The sequence below is a fragment of the Numenius arquata genome, chromosome 1, assembly GCF_964106895.1.
Source record: "Numenius arquata chromosome 1, bNumArq3.hap1.1, whole genome shotgun sequence".
Classification (NCBI taxonomy): domain Eukaryota; kingdom Metazoa; phylum Chordata; class Aves; order Charadriiformes; family Scolopacidae; genus Numenius; species Numenius arquata.
The window spans coordinates 116,148,378-116,163,596 of NC_133576.1; the positions used below are offsets into that span (position 1 = coordinate 116,148,378).

At 44.5% G+C, this 15,219-nt stretch overlaps 1 protein-coding gene across 1 annotated transcript in view; it reads left to right on the forward strand.

Moving 5' to 3' along the window:
* Positions 1–283: 283 nt before the first annotated feature.
* Positions 284–15,219, forward strand: part of STARD13 (StAR related lipid transfer domain containing 13) — a 315,545-nt gene continuing 300,609 nt past the window's right edge. The window contains exons 1-2 of the mRNA XM_074155433.1: positions 284–480; positions 1,890–1,937. The gene's annotated coding sequence lies outside the window, so the exon portion shown is untranslated. The remainder of the gene's footprint in view (positions 481–1,889; positions 1,938–15,219) is intronic.

Here is a 15,219-nt window from a genome sequence, read left to right on the forward strand (position 1 = left end):
TGAAGGTTTGTCCCGCTGTGCTGCGGGGTGCAGCCCCGGGGAGAGCCAGGCAGGCTGACCCAGCTCCGAACCCCTGCCCAGCCCCGGGCGCGGGATTGGGATTGGGATCAGGATCAGGCAGGAAAACCTCTGGCCAGCCTTGCCCTGGCCGCTCCCAGCTCGGAAACCTCTGAACAAAATGTTCCCAAGCTGGGAACTGGAAACAAGTTTGCTCCTTGTTGCGGAGCTGAAAAAGACCTTACACACCCCAAAGACGGTCCTTCTCGCTCCTCCCCGCCCCGCCGGCGGCCGATAAAAGAAATTACTTCCACTACAGCTCTTGGCTCTTACTAACGGAGAGTTATTTCCTGCTCGGGGCGTGCTGGCCTCGGCCTCTGGAAATGGGAAATTCCACCCTGAAACCGGCGGGAACTTATTTCACTGACCGAAGTCCGTCCTGTATCGGTGTCTTTCTGCAGGAGTTTTTCCTCTGAGAAACCGGTGGGTTCTGGGGGTGGAAAAAGGAGTTTTGTCAAAGTTTTTAACCAGCCTGATTATATCCGCTGTAAGAAAAGCATTATAAAATGAGCCTCTAGTGAATTACTAACCTACTAAAACAGAATGTAGAAGCAAAATTAATTTAATTTAATTCAATCAGCAAGTTATTCACAGACTAGAGCTAGACTTTTTTTTATTACAGCCGGTCCACTCTAACCTGCACCCTGTCTGCAAAAGTAAGGCTATTTGGTCAAATAAATCTACTGCTCCGAATTAATAAAGCCAGCACCGAGATTATGCGAGATGTGAGATGGGAAGGCCTTTAGGTCTCGTACTTTGGCTGGAAAAAGGCACAGCTTTTGCGCTGGTGTGTTTACTGGTTTTCCTTCCCAGCATGTTGTGGCTTGCAGGTATGCTTCCAGGAGTGAAAACAAATCTACAGATGTTAGTTCATCCCGCTCACTGACGTACGGTCTGATTTTTGACTTCACGCACTGCGTTACTGCTGCACTTTCCACCCGCGTTGATGTTATCCGCGTTTTACTCACCCCAGGTTCTGCACCAGGGCTGGGCGCCCAGCGAGCCGGGAAGCTGTGGGGCTGTGTCTCTAAATACAGTTTCCAAGCAGTTCGAATTTAAATGTCATCGGGTTAAGCGGATGCAAGGAGAAAAGGACCTCTCTGACTGACAGGCAGGAGCAAAGCTGGATGCAGGGAGCTTTCAGCGGCGGAGGCAGAGGAGGAGCAGGAGCCTGGGGGCAGCTGGTTGCAGAGCGAGGGGAGAGTGAACTTTGGGGGAAAAGGGAAGGAAACCCATTGGCTGACCTGCTGGGTCCAGAGCAGCGACACCCCCGCTGGGACAAGGGGCTGCCGATGCCCAGGAGCTTTCCAGAGGCATGGTTTTGCGGGGATGAGGTTTGGAATAAAAAGCCATAAATGGGGTTGGGATAGCAACTCGGAGAAAAAGTGAAGAAGCATTCAATACAATGAATGGCAGATGAGATTATTTTTAAGAATAAGGCCCAAAGGAGTAAGGCACAGGCTCTGGTGTCCTTATGGTGACCAGTAGCACTGATGCGGTCTGCAACAGGCTCTGCCTTTGCTCCCACGACCAAGGTGGTGCTCCCCCTCCAGCCCCCCGCTTCTCCTCCCCAGTGGGGCTCGGGGCCGGCAGCCCTGGCCGGGGCACCCCCAGCCCCCCGTTTCACTGTCACCTGCGCTCGTCTGGCAGCCGGGTCCCACGGAGCATATGCTGCCCGTGACGGCTTTCCACATGTGCTCCCAGGGTCTCCCGATTGGTGTGCTCCGCAGAAGGGGCCGGGCCTTGAAGTCCGCTCCTGTGCCTCTGACAGCTGATATTTTCATGCAAGAAAACAAAACCAGGATATCTGATGGACTGCATTATCTTTCCAGACAGCTTGGAGCTACAGCTGCAAAGTTTTGTGCTTAGACTTCAAAACTGTGAGTGGAATTTAAACATCAGTTTTAAACGCCTACCTTTTTTTTTTTTTTTTTTTTTTTTTTTGGTGTGCAACTTTGCATGAAGTATATATATCTGCATAATAACTTTTCATTATCAAGCAAGCTGTTGCGAATTCTCGTAAGATGAAATAATTATTGCTTTGGAAAACTTCACAAAGCGTTAGCTGCATTTGTGGCTGCACTAATAAATGTGTACTGAGGAGAGGGAGGATGCTCTTTTCAGTGAATGCAATTAGTCTAGCTGGAAATGGTTTCAAATTATCTGTTCCACTGGAAAATGTGTTTGAGCAGGACTAGTTGTGCTGAGGGAGAATCTCCTGGGAGTTATCAGCAAATGTCAGGCTGGTCTGTGTGTCTTTGTCACGGGCGTCACTTGATGTTTGCTTGCGTGTAGAGAGGGATCAGGTTAAAACCTGCTGTTACCATTGTGTGGCACTGCGCTCGCTGGATGAAAAATCTGTTGGTACCAGGTGTTAGCAAGCTGGCCAATTAATGATGATTGCGGGAAATGAGTTTAAGAGAATATTGTCCACTCTGATGCAGATTTTTAGAAATAAATTTAACAGGTACATAGCACACGAGGATCATTCTTGTATCTGAAACATTAATAACCTGCTCTTTCTTGCATGTGTTTGAATAGGAATAATGAAATGTTTTTCTGTGGGAGAGCTCTAGGGGCTGGTACCCAGGTCAGGAGTCCAAACCTGAGCCGGCAGTCTGTGACTCCAGGCTTATGATATTTTCGCTTTCCTGTGGGAACCGTCCAGGATGGTCTAGGATGACCTCTGTTATCCTAGGACATTATTTTATATACAATATTCAGTGAAAAGAGCTATGCTGGAACTTTTCTTGATTCACTTAGATAAAGTTAGTAAAAGCTGAGATACATCTTTTTTAAAAAAAAAGAAAAGTTGTTTCGAATTCTGTCTGGATTGTTCCACAGCTCTTCTCCAGCTATCCAAAACAATCCAACATCCTTCCCAATTTAACACATATTTTCCTTAGAAAGCAAGCAACTTCAAGTTTCTGTGCCTTGGCAAGTGCATTGCATCAGTTTATGCTTTTGTATTCTGTTGGGTCCAGGTGAAATCCAACGGTGATATGAAAAGAAAAATCAGTGGCGTGTTATGGCTAAGTAGGTATGGCAGAAATCCCACCCCCAGTGGATCCACCACCACTCGTTCTCCACCTGGGCTCCTCCAGATCACGCAGCAACACAAGCAGCATCCAGATGAGGTGTGGGCATACGAGTGCATTTCTGCTGAATTAGTCAGAGCACATAACATGGGATGTATACCAACTCTGTACAACTGGCGATGAGGCAATTCATTCCATTGCCTGGTACAAAGTAAATGTCAATATTTCTTTAACAAATTAACTGCTAGAGTAAATCTATACCATTTTGCTACTCTTACATTATTGGTTGCAGAGGTTTTGTTACAGCACTGGGATCTCTAAAGTTAGACTTAGAGTATCATCAAGCTGTGGCCTGAGTGAATCTGAACTTACTGGAAATTTATCATCAAAGTGATGATAAATTTCCCTTGCCTTCATTCCTTTCCTCTATCTTTTGTTGCTCACTACAGCAGGGACACCCCGGATTTGTCCAGCAGACCAAAACACAGTGTTTTTCCCAAAGCTGAATTTGGCTCTGACAGAAAAATGCTCTGAGAGAGAAAACATATTTCAACCAGAGAGGCCTTCTTAACTGACATGGAGAAAATCCTAAATGGAAGACGTTTTAACCCAAACTGCTAATAAATGTATAATGAATTAGTATTCTGTGTTGAACAAATTGCAGTATTTTTATTTCAATAATGTTAAAATCAAACAATTTTCTTTCCATTTTCTAAAATAGAGAAGGACGGTTAAAATAAAAATGTGGACATATACAGAAATGCTTTTCAGTGGCCTGTCCTTTAAATGCTGATAAATTCCTAAAACTAAAGAGCCTCTATATCCTTATAATGTAAAATATTTTGTGTTTATGTGACAGTCTGGTTCTTCTTGTTCCCTTAGTTTAGCACTCTTTTCTCTATTAGACATTGCTACCTATATAGAATGGGCCAGATTCTCAGCTAGGCAAGCGTGAATAAAGAATAGCTTCATTGAAGTCAATGACATGACCCTGGATTCATTCCAGCGTGACCAGAGTTGGAATGTGGCTCCATACATGCAGCTGGCACCCCTGCCAGGCTGGGCGAGGACGTAACACAAGAGCTGCTGCGGCTGGGCTTGTTGCTAGCAGGAGGATGGCTGTGGTCCTGCCAGCTTCTAGTTGTGCTCTTACCTCCAGCTTCTTCCAAAAGAAAAGATTAAACAGCACAATTTCACTTCTATTCCACCAACTTCAGTTACGTCTCTTCAAACTATACATAGTTTTGCAGAAAGGTGCTAAGTCCAACTACTTGCCGTCGTACCTTGTCTAACCCTTTGACAAACACCTCAAGCAATAAAGTGCATGTGTACTCTATTTTCTTTCCTCCTACTCAGAAAGATTTTGGGTTTTCATTGATAATTTTTAGGTTTATGTTGTTCTTTACTGGTGATGTTGTTTTAGGAAGCTTGGCTTCTTGCTGTGAAAGTACCGCTCTCTGTGATACTCTGAGACATCCTGGAAGCTGCTTCCCCATTCCTAGAGCAAGTTCTGTTTCCGCCTCTGTTTTGTGATGATAACCACACTGTTCCCATGGCCACCTACCCAGCAAAATAACTCCCAGGTCTTTGCCGAGGAGAGACTAATGGGATTATTTTGTACTATAGGTGGGGCTTCCTTATGACCGCTTTGATTTCCCTGCTCTGCGTGCTAGAATAGTCCAGAGCTGCTGCCCTAAAGAGCAAAGAGGTTTTGTGTGGCTATCTGCAGGCTCTGTCCTATCTCCTGAAATTCATCCCAAAGGCATAAATTGGCTGCTTTTCAGATGGGAGAGCCAGCTCATACTGCTATTGCTGGTCAGAAATGGCTGGTTTATACCTCTCTTGCTGCCACTAAAGAGCTGAAATTCTGCAATATTTTTACCAATAGGCAATTCATCTCTGCTAGTTGGAAATGCCAAAGCTGCAAAAGGATCTTAAGGGGAGGACTCCGTGTAAGGTCTGGGGTGAGGCTGGTTTCCTGGTTACTCTGAACAGGAAACAAAAACAGAGTATGTTCAGATTTTAAGGAGTTCATTAGAAGCGGTACCTGCTGTGTGGATTTCCAGGGACACTCAAGTCTCTAAACATTCAGCATCACCGAGAAAAAAAACCACCGACGAGGCCAACGGGCAGGGAAGTGCCTGTTCTTCTTTGGCGCTTCACAAGTTCCTAGAATGAAGTGTGCTCATATCTACCACTGAAGTGAGGATTAGATGAAGCTAAGGCTCCACTGAACTGCAGCTAAAATAGTTTCTTTTGAAGTACTTTTTATCATTGCTCAGATATTTTTGTGCTATGTAGGCATGTTCTCAACAACAGCACTCCATTAGTCCAAAATAACTTACTAAATTCCATCTGTATGGGCACAAGACTTACCTGTAACACAAAATATTCATATGATGTATGCAGCCTAATTACAAAACTTTTATAGACATTTATAATGTCTTATCACAACTTTAAAGTTTTATAGAATCTTACTTTTTATAAATATTTATCATTCTGTTGCATCTGCTGCTGCTGACAGGAACGTATCACAGGCTGTTATTTTGGAATAAGTAGGAAAGTAGAAAAATCTGCCTGATATTTTTATTTTTAAAATGAATATTCTGCTTCCACATATGCACTTGTGAGATGGGGATATTTGTCGTGCACTGAGTCAGTAAGGGCTATGAAAGGGATGGAGCAGAAGAAGAGAAGCAGTGGCTTAGCACGTACAAAAGAGCCTGCAAATTTAAGGAGGTTTGTGGACATAAGAGATAACACCTTGGCTGCGACACTGCTAATATCACTGTTTTTTCAGGCCTGAGAAGTATCACACTATAATCTGTCAAAATCTTTGTGAAATTGGGGCCTTTGAGTCACCTGAGAGAAGCTTTCCAGAAGCAATGTGTGAAAGGAAGGGAGTTACAGGGCAAGGAAAAGCACTGAAAAAACAGGGTTGTGCTCATACGACACGAATGCTTCTTGAAGCTGAAAATGAGAAAGCACAAAAGCTGGCGAGGGGACAGATGAGGGTATGAGTAAAAGTCATGTACCTCTGATGTTGTTTTTTACCCTTTGTGCTATGTGTTTCATGCCTTAGGGTGAATGAATAATGTTCTGTTTTGAAGACAAATTAAGTTAACTTAATTAATGCATAATACATTGTTTTGAAGACAAATTAAATTACCTTAATTAAATTGCTGGTTGTGGGTTGTCAGAAAAGGAGGTGTATTCATGTGCCAAAGGTAGGTGCATCATTTGGGTTCACGCTGTTGAAAGGGGGATGTGCAGGGCAGGAGGGAGGTGCACTGCTGAGCAACCCAGACCATGAGCTCTCTGCCTCTGTCCAAATAAATTAGAGGGATCCCAAATGCAGTTGCTCCCAAAACCTTTACAACCACAGCTGGATTTTTCAACATTTAAACCCCGGCTGTTTCAGTGCTACTGCATTATGTCCTGAAGTGATAGCACTGTGAAGGTCATATCTGGCCATCACAAAAAACCCTACCTTTTTCAACAGTTTACAGAATAAGATATGTCTGTCCCTCTACGAATAAAGGGTTAAGAGCCTTTTCCCTAGCATATTATTGCAGTGATACAAATGGAGGAATTAAGTCTATTTTAAGCAGGGGACATTTAAAGACTTAAGTTGTGAGCAAACCAGTGGGACTGACTCTAATATTTTGGAATTTAGCCAAAGGAAAAAAAGTCTGAAAATAATTTTAGGTATTGTCTGTCATCATCACAAGCTGAAACTTTAAAAATTTCAGTGTATATCTTTATGCCTTGATACATATCTTTATACATTTATATCTTCACACCTACCTTCATGTCTTCATACCTATCTTTATTAACCAGCAGAATTTAGGCCTTCCTAATTAAAACACTGATTCACAGAATCACGGAATCACGGAATTGTTGGAGTTGGAAGGGACCTTCTAGAGATCATCTAGTCCAACTCCCCTGCCAAAGCAGGATTGCCTAGAGCACATTACTCAGGACTGCACCCAGGCGGGTCTTGAAAATCTCCAGAGAAGGGGACTCCACAACCTCCCTGGGCAGCCTGTTCCAGTGCTCTGTCACCCTCACCGTAAAGAAGTTCTTCCTCATATTTGAGTGGAACTTCCGCTGTTCCAGTTTGTGCCCATTGCCCCTCATCCTGTCACTGGGAACCACTGAAAAGAGTCCAGCTCCATCATCCCTCAAACCGCCCTTTACATAGTTGTAAGCATTAATAAGGTCTCCCCTCAGCCTTCTCTTCTCCAGGCTAAAGAGCCCCAGCTCTCTCAGCCTTTCCTCATAAGGGAGATGCTCCAATCTCTTAACCATCTTTGTTGCCCTACGTTGGACTCTTTCCAGTAGTTCCCTGTCTCTCTTGAACTGGGGAGCCCAGAACTGGAGGCAGTATTCCAGTTGTGGCCTCATCAGTGCAGAGTAGAGGGCGAGAATGACCTCCCTCGACCTACTGGCCACACTCTTCCCTATGCAGCCCAGGATCCCAGTGGCCCTCTTGGCAACAAGGGCACATTGCTGGCTCATAGAAAGTTTACTATCCACCAGGACTCCCAGATCCTTCTCCTCAGACGTGCTTTCCAGAAGATCCATCCCTAACCCATATTGGTGCCTGGGGTTCTTCCTCCCCAGGTACAGGATCCTACACTTGCCTTTATTGAGCCTCATTAGGTTCTTCTCTGCCCAGCTCTCCAGCCTGTCCAGGTCACACTGGATGGCAGCACAGTCCTCTGGAGTGTCAGCCAGCCCTCCCAGTTTGGTATCATCAGCAAACTTGCTGAGGATACACTCTGTCCCCTCATCCAGGTCATTGATAAATACGTTGAACAAAACTGGACCAAGTATTGACTCTTGGGGGACACCACTGGTTACAGGCCTCCAACTTGACCCTGCTCCATTAATTACAACCCTCTGAGTCCTGTCACACAACCAGCTCTCAATCCACCTCACTGCCCCCTCATCTAGCCCACACCTCCTCAGTTTCCTAATGAGGATGTTCTGGGAGACAGTGTCAAAAGCCTTGCTGAAATCAAGGTAGATGACATCTGCTGCTCTCCCCTCATCCAGCCATCTAGTTATAACATCATTCTTAACATCATTCTTAACATCTATAACATCTAGTTATAACATGATTCATGGAAACCTATGTGGATTTACCTTTTGCGCAAGGTAGAATTCTAGCCTTGACGTTAACCAAGAAAATGCATCTCAAAAGAAAATCCAGGTAACAGAAATGGAAAATAATTAAAGGCAACATAAACATTGGTGATTTTTAAGCACTTTGTAATGTTTTTCATGGGTGGCTGGAGCAGGGTCCGGTTTTAGGTTGAGCAGCGTTGCAGGTTCACTAAACCTAATGTGAACAGAAATAATATATAATTAAGGTGCCCTCAAACACTTCTTAAACTCTTCAGAGAGCTTCCTCCTGTGTAATTTCTGCCTTTGAAACATTCTGCACTGAAGCGCAGCAACAGCAACCACACACGGCTCCAGCTGGGGAGGAAAGATAAGGATACTCTGCCCCTCGTTGAGAGCAATATTGGGAAGGAGGACTGCGACTATATTGGCTGGAATTTGGCGGGGGTTAAAATTTAAAACATTGCAAAACGCCATGAGAGCTGTGATGCCAATATAGGATCAGGATATTGGTATCAGCATAGTCCGACATGCCTGAACACAAGCATCAGTGTTGAGGATGCCTGTGCTGTTGGTATTTCATCATTTTAATTGCAATAATACCTAGAGATTAAGCTCTGCTGTGCCAGCTGCACGTAGTCCGTGGGAGTACGCCTGCATGGTGTGTCTGCGCTCCACAGGTTCTGCTCAACTCACAGGAAAAAACCCACGACCTCAGCTTCGAGGTGCTTTAAGCAACTCTGCAGGGCTGCAGGGCAGAGGTGGGTTATAACCCTGCCCACTCTGGGTGCTAAATTTGAGACCTCGCCAAATGTTACTCTCTCTGTCAGGAAAATGTCGGTGTGAATCCCTGCAGGCTGGGGAGCGACGGCATCATGTCTGCAGCAGGTGCCCTCACCCCCAGGAGCATTGGGCAAGTTGCAGCTAGCACAGCCACTGCTGCCTCCCATGCCACCTCTGGTTTTAGTGAGAAGAATCCCAGGGGATGCTCGGGCCTCTTGGCTGCTCCAGCATGGTGAAATAGCACTGTCCCTCAGGCACTGTTGCACTCCCGTACTCCCTCACCCCTCCAAGGAACTCAGGCACCAAACTTCAACACCTTAAATTAGGCTGCTAGGATCAGGAACTGTGATGCCTCAGGTGGGCATCCAAGTCAGGCATGCTAAAACTCACCCAGAATTTCCAAGCAAGTAAGTGAAAATAACATTCCTTCTCATGCTTTTGGCTCTTGCTATCTCCATGCCAACATGGATTAAACAAACATACAGATGTTTGCAGAAAGGGATGCCAAAGGGTAGGATGTTTTCTGTAGATTACTTGCACACACAACTCGCATGTAGTCAGGAGCAGTGATTTCAAATGCTGCCAGCTTGGCTGCCCAGTAGTGAAGCAGAGAGAAACGTGCTTCAGGTCTTCCAGGTCCTCAGTCCACTTTTCTGTAACTCTGAAGTTAGCAGTCTGTAAGTGATGATATATCGACTCTTCATTGCTGCTCTTCATAGGGGTACAAAGACCTTGGGACGTATGCAGCATCCCTTTTTAAAATTTTAAAGCCAACTTCCATTTACTTTTCCCCCCAAGCCTTAAATTGCCCAAAATTCTGAGAAACATCTCCGTGGAATTGAGATGCTGTTCCATACCCTTTGCAAATGTAAATTAACTAATCTTGCAGGAGTAATTGACAGAAAAGTAATTTTCCTTTATCATGACAAACAGTATTGCAGTATGAGAGTAATGACTACAATTTAAGCAGCAATGAATTGTGCATTAGGGAGCTCTAGGCCTGAATATTGCTCACAATGAAATTTAAATTGCATTTTTTCTGCATCTAGCTGTTTATAAATAACACTGCAGTTACAACCACAATAGTCATTTTTGTCACCAATTTCTTGTTGTCACTGACAGTGGAAATAAAAGATCTAGGTAGCTGATGGTCAGTGCAGTAAATAGAGGTTAAAATACTCTTTATTACACTCAAACTTCACTAGAAATGGGAACAAACCAAAATCTCAGATGAAGTGTAAGTGCCTCAATAACCTAAGTAAACATTTAGCAGCAAGATCTCTTTCGATGGCTGGTAATCCAAAAGAAAAAAAAAACAACAGGATACAAGACTCCTTCAGCTCTGGCATATAAATTTGTGATTTTGATAAAAATCTCTGGCTTGGACCTAACTCTCAACCTACCTGGCACCCGTATTTAGATGCAGAAGAGCAAGTAGTTTAATATGTATCGTAGCAGCCTCCAAAACCTGCTGGATCCTGCACACTCATGTACTTGGACAGGGATCGGTCCTTTGTAATGCTCCCCGTGCTTGCATCCATGGTGCAACGACCCCCTCTGACCGTGCAGGCATCCGTCCCACTCACACGCTGCTGAAATCCTTTACTTATAGTTTGCCTGTGAGACTGATCTTCCTGGGAAGAAAGGATAACTAAGGGATAGTCCTGCTCGTGGTTTTGGTATGACTATTTTTACAATCAATCCACATGATCGAGTACACCAGCAACCCTCTCTTGACCCGTGGCATGATCTTCCTGGAGGGCTGGAGTTCAGGCTCTGGCAGCCATTCTTTACCGGTGATTTACCAGGGGATATAATGCTTGGACATGAAATCTGTGAGGGCATTTCTTAACAATGTCAGAGCAGGTTAAGCTGCCCACGCAGCTGTGGTCACAGCCACCTCCATGCTGTATTTTATAGGTGGGGTGAGCATGGGCTGTCCTTTACCCCATGGATGGTGGTGCTGGAGCCACAGGTGGTAGAGACAGCCACATACAGCAGGAGTGTGCTGGTCTTCAGCCCTCTTCTCCAGCCCAGGTGTCATACGCACATACCCAGAAACTCTCTGCTTCTTGGAAATGCTTTGTCTGAGAAACGCAGCACTACCCAAATGGTAGGAGAGGAATGAAAAAACAGGTTTTCTTTGTATATATTTAAAATATCTTTTATTGCTCTACAGTTGAGCCATTGCCCTCTAATTTCTCAACTGAATTTACAGTAGCATTGAGCCCTCAAGAGAGGGCTTCAAAGAGGAAAAAGAGCGTGTTGAGGCATTGGGTCAGTGTTGGTGAAGCGGGCATAGGCAATGACATAAAGAAATGCAAAGCAAGGCAGACATGGGCATTGCTGTATGATGCGTGTTGGCTCAACTAAATGGAAATGAGCATCTATTACATTTTTATAAACCAGGCAAAAATAATCATAGGAAGAGATAAACTAGCTTCAGCATAAATACAAGCTCTGCAGCATGCTCCTCTGTGATAATGGGATAATTTACTATGTAAGGAACTTTTTTTCTGCAGTCTGTGAATTAGCGAACATAGCAGTGTATGCAAGATAGAAAAAAATACCCTGGTTTTCTAATAGCCCTCACAGGGAAGGAGTAAAGGATCTAAAAGATCAGTGGAAAAAAAGGCAGGCTGAAATAGCAACAAAGGCAAATGAATAATTTTGTGCATGCAGGATTCTTCTGTAGTTTTTCTGTTCTGAAAGCATCCCTAACAGTTTTCTGTTTCTTTGACCCTTTCTTACCACTCTGCAACTTTGGAGGGGTACAGATATTACAACTATCTAATGTCTGTGAAGGAGCAAAGGAAAAACACAGCCCAAAGATGCAGATCTTGGGGGTGTTGATTGATGAGAAGCTCAACATGGGCCAGCAATGTGCGCTCACAGCCCAGAAAGCCAACCACATCCTGGGCTGCATCAAGAGAAGTGTGGCCAGCAGGTCACGGGAGGTGATTCTGCCCCTCTACTCTGCGCTCATGAGACACCACGTGGAGTACTGTGTCCAGCTCTGGAGCCCCCAACTAAGAAGGACATGGACCTGTTGGAGCGGGTCCAGAGGAGGCCACGAAGATGATCAGAGGGATGAAGCACGTCTCCTATGAGAACAGTCTGAGAGAGTTGGGGTTGTTCAGCCTGGAGAAGAGAAGGCTCCACAGAGAACTTGTAGCGGCTTTCCGTATCTGAAGGGGGCCTATAAGAAAGCTGAAGAGGGACTTTTTACAAGGGCATGTAGTGATAGGACAAGGGGTAACAGTTTTAAACTGAAACAGGAGAGATTTACATTAGATATTAGGAAGAAATTCTTTACTGTGAGGGTGGTGAGACATTGGAACAGGTTGCCCAGAGAAGTTGTGGATGCCCCATCCCTGGAGGTGTTCAAGGCCAGGCTGGATGGGGCTTTGAGCAACCTGCTCTAGTGGGAGGTGTCCCTGCCCATGGCAGGGGGTTGGAACTCGTTGATCTTTAATGTCCCTTCCAACCCAAACTATCCTATGATTCTATGATTTTATGATCCCTATGCTGCCAAAAAAGCCTTAGATCATGATTAATGGAAGAAATAGTTTGATGTGACAACTGCTGAGAATTTACCTTGAAAAAATTTCCAATCTGAAAACATACACCTTGAAACTGGTTGTAATTGAAAGCCACTACACTAGACCAAATTTGAAACTTTTTAATAGTGGCTAAAATATTTTCTTTTTAATTGAGACCAGCATATTAACTTCAGTCTGAGAATAAATATTTTGAGTCAAGAATTTTTTGATAGAAATCTATAATTACCTTTGCAGTATTGCTGGTATCCATCTGCTTAGTAAAGACTCTGACTTTATTAGCTATTTAATCATCTGAAATACTCTATTTACAAGTGCTCGGAGAGAACAATATCTCTGTCAGATTCTGCAGCCATTAGGTTGTGTATTTAATAACCTGTTATATTTCAGACCCTGTAGAAATTAGTTACTGAAACTTTTCTTCTTTTAATCAATCCCCAGATTACAGATATGACCAAACTAAATCTTTCTTTGAAGCTAGCTTCACAGAGTTTTCATCCTGACCTAAAATTTGGGTTATTTCAAAGCCTCTGTCAGCAACCTGTATTCCTCCAAAATGTTTAAAAAAGTTGTGATTTTAAGGTCATGTCCTTGCATGTGTGGCAGCTGATGGGGCCCCTGCCCTGACCTCAGTAGAAGCAGGGATGGGGAACTCCTGGTGCTGTGCCTCCGAGTGCGCTGCAGAGCTGTGACACCCAGGCGTGATCTGGCCAGCAATCATATCTGATGATGAACCTCCAAACAGCCAAGAAAATGATGGAAATAAGGCCACACCTGTCAGTGGGGATGCAGCTGTGATGTAAATGGCAATGACTGACTCCAAGTCCCTCCCCGCCTGTCTCCATGGGGCTCCACAAAGGCAATGTGACTGTGACCTGGGCGAATGTTATTCTCCATGCTCTGGCCATCTCCGCATCTTTCCTCCAGGAGACCCTATGGGGACAGAACTGCAAAGGGAAAGTCTCCAGAAGTTTGGCAGGGCTTAGAAAGCATGCAAAAATGTTAGATACCATGTGCCTGATTCTCCTGGCAGAGCTGCACCCGTAAGTCCCGCTTCTCTTCTTTTCTGCACAGGAGATGTCTCTGGCCAAGTCAGTCAAGGAGGTCAGCCTTTGCTAACTATGTCATTTGGCTAACAGCTCAAGGGCTGAGTCAGTGTCAACAGCTGGTAAAGCCAAGACGGCCAAGAAAAGTCTTCTGAGGAGCCCAAGTCTTGTAGGCCAGTACAGTAAAGAAAGAGAAACACTGGGACTCGGAACAGGGAGGGTAAATAATACTGGTCTTCATTTGAAATAGTAAATTATACCACAGAGAAATTAAATAACCTAATTTTTAGTTTGTTCCTTTGCCACTGCCATTCTCTCCCTTGCATTCCTTTGCCATGAGTTCAGCCTGTATCATCTCCCCCCTTGGTTGATCCCAGATGAAGCCAGCCGAAAGGCACGGAGCACAAGGGAAAATGCTGCTTTTCACAGATTGCAAACCAAGACTGCTTAGTGGGTTTCCCAAGAGTTAGGACTCCAGGGACAAGAGATTTGACTTAAGGCTGGTCGGGGAAGGTTCTGCAGCTGCCTGGAGGTGGGAAAACAAAACGGTGTTTTTATTTTTACGTGGTTAATGAGAGATAAGGGTGGGACTCTACAGCTGGAAAGACAAAGGGCAAATGGAGGTCAAGGCTATTATACTGATTCAACAGATGCCTTCTTGCCTTCCTGGAGATGATGGTAATGAGAGAGAATAGTCCCTAGTCCTACCCAGAGTGAAGACTTTCTACGTTAGGAGGACTTTTCCTTGTGGTACCCTGACTGCCCTGACAGTCAGACTGCTTCACAGCCCCACCTTACTCCAAACTTGCCTGCAGTGAAGGTTAGGGTGATGAGATGGCAGCAAAAAACAATGCGTAGAAGTGGAAGTAGAGAGTAGAAAGAAGTAGAAAGAGAAGTCCATATCCACCTAACCAGTGTCAGATGAGCCTGAGCTGTAGAGCACCACAACAGTAGCTCAAGAAGAAATTTTGAAGATGAGTTTACTATGTTAGCTATGTTAAAATTTACAAGTTAACTACATTTAAAGCTTTTAAGTATATAAAAACCCTATGTTTAAAGTTTAATAGGTTAACTTTACATGTGAATGGAAGGAAAGCAAGAGAGGTAGATGATAGACTGGAAGTTGAATCTGCTGCTGTTAGCTGGGCAAAGTGAGGAATAGTCAGTCTCATTGAGCTGTAAGATTTGATAGAAGAGGTGAGCTCAAAGAGGACGACCTTACAGGGAGTACCACAAGGCTGTGTCTGTGGGGAGGATGGGAGAGGACGACAAATTGATCTTCTGAAACCAAGATATAAAGAGCTTTGTTTTGCATGGATTCAAATGAGGTAGTTCAGAGGGTGTCTGAATATTGCAATAAGGATGAGATGCTGGGCTGACATTACCAGGATCTGGGCTTCGTAGAGCAAGATACAAGCATAGTCAGGCCAGAGAGAGGACCCTTTTGGTGATGCCTTATGGAGAGAGGACAATTTTGGTGATGCTTCATGGGCTGTTGTCATGTGGGCATTGTCACAGGAGCAGTAAAATGAAGGACAAGAGTGACCACAGAACATTTTAGTGGCATTGCATCTAGTGTTAAGCGTGTAAGTAGCCCACTTACAT